This window comes from Pinus tabuliformis, chromosome 3_2, assembly GCF_031772625.1.
Source record: "Pinus tabuliformis cultivar Carrire ecotype Pingquan chromosome 3_2, CPIR1, whole genome shotgun sequence".
Lineage (NCBI taxonomy): Eukaryota > Viridiplantae > Streptophyta > Pinopsida > Pinales > Pinaceae > Pinus > Pinus tabuliformis.
The window spans coordinates 890,002,780-890,011,344 of NC_142302.1; positions in this window are offsets into that span (position 1 = coordinate 890,002,780).

Sequence of the window (8,565 nt, forward strand, 5' to 3'; positions counted from 1 at the left end):
CTTTGATCATTATAGAAGTGTTTCATTTAAAAATTTTGAGGTGTGGCTTGATGTAATGTCCTCTTTGAATTGATTACCTAAAGTGGGGGATGTAGAATCTTATTTAATATGTAGGCTATAGTCATTTATAAAGGGGGAACCCATTACTTGATGTTATTTGGGTAACATTAGATCATTTTGGGGTAAATTGAGGGAAACTTGCACTAGAATTCAAATATGAGGCAAATGGAGGGAAACTTGTGATGCACTCAAAATTTAAATTAGGAGGGAAAAATCCAAAGTGAATATATAAAAATGAGGGAGGAGATTCATTTTAATCATGCATGGATGGTGTGAATATCTTTCTGACTTATTACGAGGGAGGAGATTCATTTTAATCATGCATGGATGGTGTTTCTTTCTGACTTTTACGTCGAGGCTCCTGGATTATTTTAAGACCCATTTTCTTTGATTGGTTTTGGTGGTGAAAGATTCCACCCTAGCCAATCCCCATTTCTCTTTACTCTATTTAGCCTAAATTTTGAGGTAGTATTCAATTTGTTGCAACAAAGGTTCCGAGGAAGCAAGTTTGTGCAAGAAAGAGTTCGAGGGCATTATCTGGGCAATGATTCACCATTGTGACTTTATCTAATTGTTGTAGCAAACAACAACCCCAATTTTTATTTATATCATAATAAAAACGAGGACCCTTTTAAATTTTTAAGACTAATTTGTCGTTAACATTCTTTTAAAAACTTTAAAAAAAATATTTAATTTTATATTAATATACATTTCAACCCTAGATTTTATTTCACACATTATTAAATAATAAACATATATTAATAAGGCCATAGCCCAGAACCACTCCATTCGAGCGCTAAAAAAAAAAAAAAGTTTCATGCTTAAAAGCTTTTATTTAAAACCCTTGCATGATTTGTTTTTACCGCTTGACATGTCACCCAGAGGTTCTCCCCCAGAGCTTTTATAAACTTTGCTTTCTAATTCTCCTGGATATCACCTTCCAAAGGATGTAAACATACAACTTAGCTTATGTTGGTCCCCCTCTTCCACACAACTTCCATTTAAACTACCCTAAGCACTCTTTGTCCCGTCATTATAACATGTCATCTCGACCCTCCTTCCCCTAAGGTTTCATGTTCCATTTCATTCAAACAAGTCGGGGATGAACTCCCAAGACAGCTAAGCACCACACGTCAACTTGTAGGCCCCTATTACGCTTCTTCTTCAGTTATCTTATTGGGCCTATAAGCCTCACCTTTCACCTAATCTTGGCTTATGCTTCCCCAAAACTCTTAACGTGTAATTCCTTTATTTCTTTTGGGACCCCATCCCCAGGATGACTCAAATTTTCCACGTGGCTTCGTAATTTTTGACAACAGTCCCATTCAACCACGTATGACTAACCTCCATGACATCCTTGATCCAGCCACCACAGTGATTTCTTAAGCACACATTCTTTGTTCCTTCTAAGCTTTAGGTCCCAGGCTAATGTAAACAACCATGATGATTGCTAACTCACAACTCCTTCAAATCAAATTGTGCCACCTGTTAGTTCCGAGAGATTATCATTTTGACCTAGTGAATTGGAAAACACGCCCATAATTGATATCTTCCACTTACCACCTTTTATGTTATTTACTCCCGCATGTGAAGTTTGAAGTTTATATGGTTGCTTGCAATAATATTAATTTACGAGTTTTATTGTAATAACTCAGTGAATTGAATAGCTCTTTAACCCCAAATTTCCTTTGTAATAACATAATACCTCTATAAGCTTTATATCAACTATCAGGGTGGCAAAACCAAAGAAGAAGGCATTGGTTCAACAACCAATAGGGCCATTCCTGGAGATAATTGACAAAAAGTTGATAGATTCTTTCCTCTTTCTTGATATCGTATGCACAATGGATTTCAGAGTTTTGTCCTGAAATGTGATGTATAAGTTATTGGAGGAAGAATTACCAGTTGAGACTACTCGAAGTCGATAGTAGCAATTACAGAATAGGGTGGCAACAAAACTTTAGAAGTAATGCTTCAGGACATTGTTAAATCCTTCCTGCATAGAATTTTTTTCTCATCTGAGACTTCTACTATATATTGATATGATTTGTTGGGTGGTTGAGAATGTAGACATCACTGAAAAGGAAATCTGTCACCTCACATGACAATTATTAGTTCATTCAATCCATCTCATCTCCATGATATGTATTATTTGCCTGAGCTACAGCTTGCGTATAATTCCTAGTTTGTAGAGAGCTTTATGAAAGAATAATGTAACAGTAAGGATAAATAGCTCCCTAGATTGATTAGAGATAAGATGAGAGACCCTAAAAAACATAAGGAGGAGGAATTTGGAAATTATTCCATACAATATTTAAATTCTCCTTTTTTTTTATGTTACCTCTATGTTATGTAGGTTATTTGAGTATCAAAATGTCTCGCAGTTCCTTAAAGACTAGGTCCCTCTTATTCACAAGGTTGCTAACGAGTTTATTTTTAATCAGGCCCAAATATCATATGACAATCTAGCAAATCATATCCTTCATTTCCACTCCAAGAAGACGGTCACCCATAACCCTCCTTTTTATATGTTTACCTTTGTAATGGAAACCATATGTTTCTCCTTAAACTTTCCAGCTATGGGCTGGAAATGGACACTTGTTGATCCTCTCCCATCCACATTTATCATAGTATATTATGGGAAGAGAACTATTTTAATCATTTGTACTGACTTTGTCACCTTGTTATGATTCCCATTTATCGATTCATTTTCAATTCCAAGCCTCCAAGAACGTATACATCCACAATAGATTGTCTATTAAGAATTGGGGATTGGTTCACGAAATAATTTTTTACCTATGTTAGGGTTTGGGTAAGTAATTCTAAACCACATGTTTTACCCTATATGTTCTAAATAATCTCTTATATAGGGAAGTGGTTCATCAAACAGTCGAAGTGAGGATAACCCTTGAACTAAAGAAAGATTCCAAGAAACTTTGGCCCAAAGTCCCTTTACAGATTGGCTTGTTTACCCTTCAAAATTATACTCATGCTGAAAAGGAATTGTGGCCTTTATATGAGTTGAAGTTAGCTACTATTGCTACAAAGCCACATGATCATTACAAGTTGATCGAGAATTTAACTATTGATGCAAATATCGGGAAATATGTTCATGAGACCAACCATTATGATGAATTATTTTGTGGAGCTTCTTCTTATTTATCTATATGTAATAAATCTAAACAAATATCCCCATATAACTACCAACATTTTATAGTTTTCAGAGACTCTAGAAGATCTACCTTACCTTTTCATTTTCTCAAACTGATGGAAGGAGAAGATATATCAGAGAAAGCTGCTAGTTCTTTAACACAACAGGTCACTCCTCAAATTACCTCTCCTATTTAAATTTCTTCTATGGATTCTCTAGAACAAACTACTTCATAAAGCACAATGCTTAACGATATCATTAACGATTTGAAAGCATTTGTAGAGATTACTTTAGAACCAGACAAACCAGTGAAAGAAATAGCAATGTCTGAAACAAGTGTTACAACCATTTTTGGAAAATTGTCAACATATGTCTCTCCTAATAAGTTCTGAGATATTATCATTTTGAACTGGCGAATTTGAAAACATGCCCATAATTGATATCTTCTACTTACCACCTTTTATGTTATTTACTCCCGCATGCGAAGTTTGAAGTTTATATCATTGCTTGCAATTATATTAATTTATGAGTTTTATTGTAATAACTCAGTGAATTGAATAGCTCTTTAACCCCAAATTTCCTTTGCAATAACATAATACCTCTATAAGCTTTATATCAACTATCAAGGTGGCGAAACCAAAGAAGAAGACATTGGTTCAACAACCAACAGGGTCATTCCTGGAGATAGATGAAAATTTGATAGATTCCTTCCTCTTTCTTAATATCGTATGCACAATGGATTTCAAAGTTTCGTCCTAAAATGTGATGTATAAGTTATTGGAGGAAGAATTACCAGTTGAAGACTACTTGAAGTTGGTAGTTGCAATTGCATAACAGGGTGGCAACAAAACTTCAGAAATAATGCTTCAGGACGTTGTTAAATCCTTCCTGCATAGAATTTGTTCCCATCTGAGACTTCTACCATATATTGATATGATTTGTTGGGTGGTTGAGAATGTGGACATCACTGAAAGGAAATCTATCATGTTAGGTCCTTATAATACTAGGATTACCCCATTACTGTGGTAGTTGTATCCCTTATTAATATTGTTGTGCCCCTGTTGTCCCCATATTGTTATTACTCTGCCCCACAGAATCCCTCTATTGTTATTTTTGTGCCTTTATATTATTATTGTTAGGTCGGCTGGGTTATATTGTGACTCCTTAGACTCTTACATATAGAAAGGAGGTTTTGTCATTTGGATCATCAAAGAATCATTCATTTGTGTAATGTAAAGGAGGTTGACCCCTCGAAGAGGCTGAATTCTAAGGCGTTGATATATCTTTTCTATCTTTTTGTGAGCTGGTTTCATAACATTTGGTATGAGAGCTTTGGATTCTAGGGTTTTGTTGCTCCAAATAGGTCATCGTGGTATTTTTGCTATAACTTTTTTTCTTCGACGTTTCAGAAGCGAAAAAGAAAACCCATTTGAGACGAAATCGCACTGAACCTCGGGTCCAAATTTCAGAGCTTTTTGTGCTATATTTGCAGAGATATGATCTGAGGAAGTTGGTCTTTTTGCAAACTCCTAAATTACATTCCAAACAAGTGACCTGGGGAAAATCGTCATAACTTTCTTTCTGAGCATCGGATTGAAATTTCGTAAGAAGGTGTGGAAAGAGGACGCATTGTAGCTTCTTGTATATATTTTTCAAAGCCAAAGGTCGAAACAGGGACACGTGGAACATTGTACAAGTTTGCTCTATTGAACTAGTCTGTAATCAGGTCACTGTGGGAGATTTGGCATAACTCTTCGTTGGAGAATCCAATTTGGATCAGACTGGTGGCATTGGAAAGAGGACATAGAGGGCTATTGCAGGTCGCAATTTCAGAACTGGATGATCCGCAATTACAGAGGTACATCAGAGGCAATATCGAGCTCCTACAAAGTGAAAAAAGGTGTGTAGAGTTTTTTAAAACTTTTTCTTAAGCTTGGTTTGAAAAAGTATTTTGAAGGAATTCAAAGGGCATAGTAGAGAATTATTATTGGTAGCTGATGCCCCGAGGAAAGAAAATGAAAACACCTAGTAAGCAACCTGAAAGCTCTAGCACAACTCATGAAGAAGAGGAAGAAATGCTACATGATATATCAAAATTACAAGACCAAGTGCAACAAATGTCACTCTCACAAAAGCTAACAGAAGCTAAGATAAATGGCATGGAATCTAAGATAAAGGGTGTGGAAGCTAAGATAAATGATTTGAAGATAGATTTGAAGACAGATTTGAAGACAGGCATGGCAGATTTGAAGACAGATTTGACAAATTTTCTATAAGAAATACTTACTAATGGTGAAAGGGTAGTAAAGGAAACTCATGATGCAAACAAAAGAAATGTTAATCATGATTTCATAGACTCTAATGTTGGATCGAAGACCCACCATATTCCAAAAATCGACATGAGGAAGTTTGATGGCAAGGATCCCGCAACATGGATATTACAGATGGAGTAATTTTTCGATCTCAATAATGTGCAAAACACACAAAAGGTACGTATTGCAACTTTATATTTGGAACCAAATCAGTTTTTATGGTATCAATGGCTTTTCTCTCGTAAACAAATTATCACTTGGGAAATTTTTACGGAAGAATTGACAGCACATTATGAGGATACAAAAAGCAACACTTTTTTTAGCCAATTGATAAGTCTCAAACAAAAGGGTTCAATAATGGAGCACATTGAGGAGTTCCAAAACATAAGGGTAAAAAATATTCTAGAGGAGCATAGGATTGATGTGTTCATAGGGACTTTAAAGGATAATATCCAACATGATGTTCGCCTTTGGGAACTTGATTAATTAGAGAAGGCATTCAGGTTAGCAAGAAAAATGGAAAGCAAAATTATGGCAACCATGAAGCATACCACTCACAACTATAAAGATGGAAGTGTTGTTGCCCCTAGCCTTCCACAACCTATAAGGTTGACACCACAACAATTGGAAGAAAAAAGAGCAAAAGGGCTTTGTTACAGTTGTGATAGCAAATACACTAAAGGTCATAAGTGTGCTGAGAAGAAATTATTCTACATAGATTGTGAAGGGAAGAAGAAAAGGAGCAAGAAAGGTCAAAAGAAGAGGATATACTCCAGGAACAAAGCCTAGATAAAGAAGAAATGAATCCAACCATATCTTGTAATTCATTGGTTGGAATTACCACTCCTCAAACCATCAAGATAGAAGGACAAATCAAGAAGAAAAAGGTAATAGTGTTGATTGATTCAGGAAGTACCCACAATTTTATTCATTGTAAGATAGCAAAAGAATTGAATTGCTTCCTATATCCAGCACCAGAGTGTCAAGTGATGATTGCAAATGGAGGAACAATAAATTTCTGTAGAAAGTGCCATAATATCAAGCTATCCATGGGAGAATATGTATTGACTAGCCCAATGATTTCCATTCCAATGGGAGGTGCTGATGTTGTACTAGGAGTCCAATGGCTACAATCCTTGGGTGCAATAGCTTTTAATTTTCAAGAACTTTTCATGAAATTTTCTGTGGAAGGAAAGGAAGTTGAATTAAGGGGTATTGCAGGGAAACCAGGAAAGATAATTAGCTCTAACAGTATGACAAAGCTTCTAAAAAAGGAACAAAGAGGTGTAATTGCACAATTATGTTCGCTAGATGTTTCCACGTCGAAATCATCTATTTCTCCAGATCTCCAAAAAGTCTTGGACAATCATTCCAAGGTATTTGAGACTCCCAAAGGTCTCCCACCTATTCGTGATCATGATCATGCTATTCATCTGATTCCAGGAAGTGTTCCTCCAAACATCAGGCCATACAGATATCCCTATGCCCAAAAGAGTGAAATTGAATGTATGGTTGCAGAAAAGCTAGAGGCTGGTATAATTCAACCTAGTCAAAGTTCTTTCTCTGCTCTAGTAGTATTGGTGCACAAGAAGGATGGATCATGGCGCATGTGTCCAGATTATAGGGAGCTCAACAAGCTCACTATTAAAGATAAGTTTCCTATTCCTGTCATTGATGAATTACTGGATGAATTGCATGGATCAATATACTTCACCAAGTTGGATCTTCGTTCAGGATATCATCAAATCAGAATGAAGAGTGAAGACATTTCGAAAATAGCATTTAGAACTCATGAGGGTCATTATGAATTTTTGGTCATGCCTTTTGGCCTTACTAATGCACCTTCTACATTTCAAGGTTTGATGAATTCCATTTTCAAACCCTTCCTTAGAAAATTTGTGTTAGTATTTTTTGATGATATACTAATCTACAACAAGTCTTGGAAGGATCATGTTGAACATGTTGACAGGGTGCTACAACTATTGGAGGAGAAACAATTATATGCAAAAAGATCCAAATGTTTCTTTGGAGTACAAGAGGTGGAATATCTGGGTCATATTGTATCTCATGAAGGAATTAAGGTAGACCCTAGCAAAATTAAAGCCATTAAGGAATGGAAAATCCCCACATCCATAAAGCATCTGCGAGGATTTCTCGGGTTGACAGGGTATTATCGCAAGTTTGTTAAGAATTATGGGAGAATAGCAGCACCTCTAACAACATTATTGAAGAAAGATGCATTTTCATGGACTCCAAAAGCAACAAAGGCCTTCGAACATCTTAAAGAGGCAATGTGCCAAGCACCGGTCTTAGCTACACCGGACTTCACAAAAACCTTTATTGTGGAATGTGATGCTTCAGGAAAATGGAATTGGTGTTGTTTTAATGCAAGATGAAAGACCCATTGCTTTCGAAAGTCGTCCAATCAAGGGAAAGTTTTTACACAAAGCTATTTATGAGAAGGAAATGTTGGCAATGCTACATGCACTTAAGAAATGGCGACCCTACCTAATGGGAAGACACTTCAAGGTAAAAACGGATCATGATAGCCTTAAATACTTTTTAGAAAAAATATTATCCTCTGAAGAGCAACAAAAGTGGGTCACAAAGATGTTGGGTTATGACTTTGAAATCATCTACAAAAAAGGGAAGCAAAATGTGGTGGCAGATGCACTCTCAAGAAAGGATGAGGATGTGGAAGCATTGTTGTGCGCCATTTCTATAATCCAACCAGATTGGATAAACGAAGCAAGGGAGGAATGGAATAATGATGAAGAAGTGTGGGCACTTATTCGAAAATTACAACAAGATCCTAGTACATCTGATAGATTTAGCTGGAAAAATGATTTGTTATGGTACAAAGATCGCTTATACCTCTGTAAGAATTCCCAACTCAAACAAAAGATTCTTATGGAATTGCACACTTCTCCTTTAGGAGGGCACTCAGGATTTTTAAAAACTTACCACAGGGTTAAAAGGGAATTTTTTTTGGGATGGCCTTAAATAAGATATTCAAAAGTTTGTGGCGGAATGTTTGGTTTG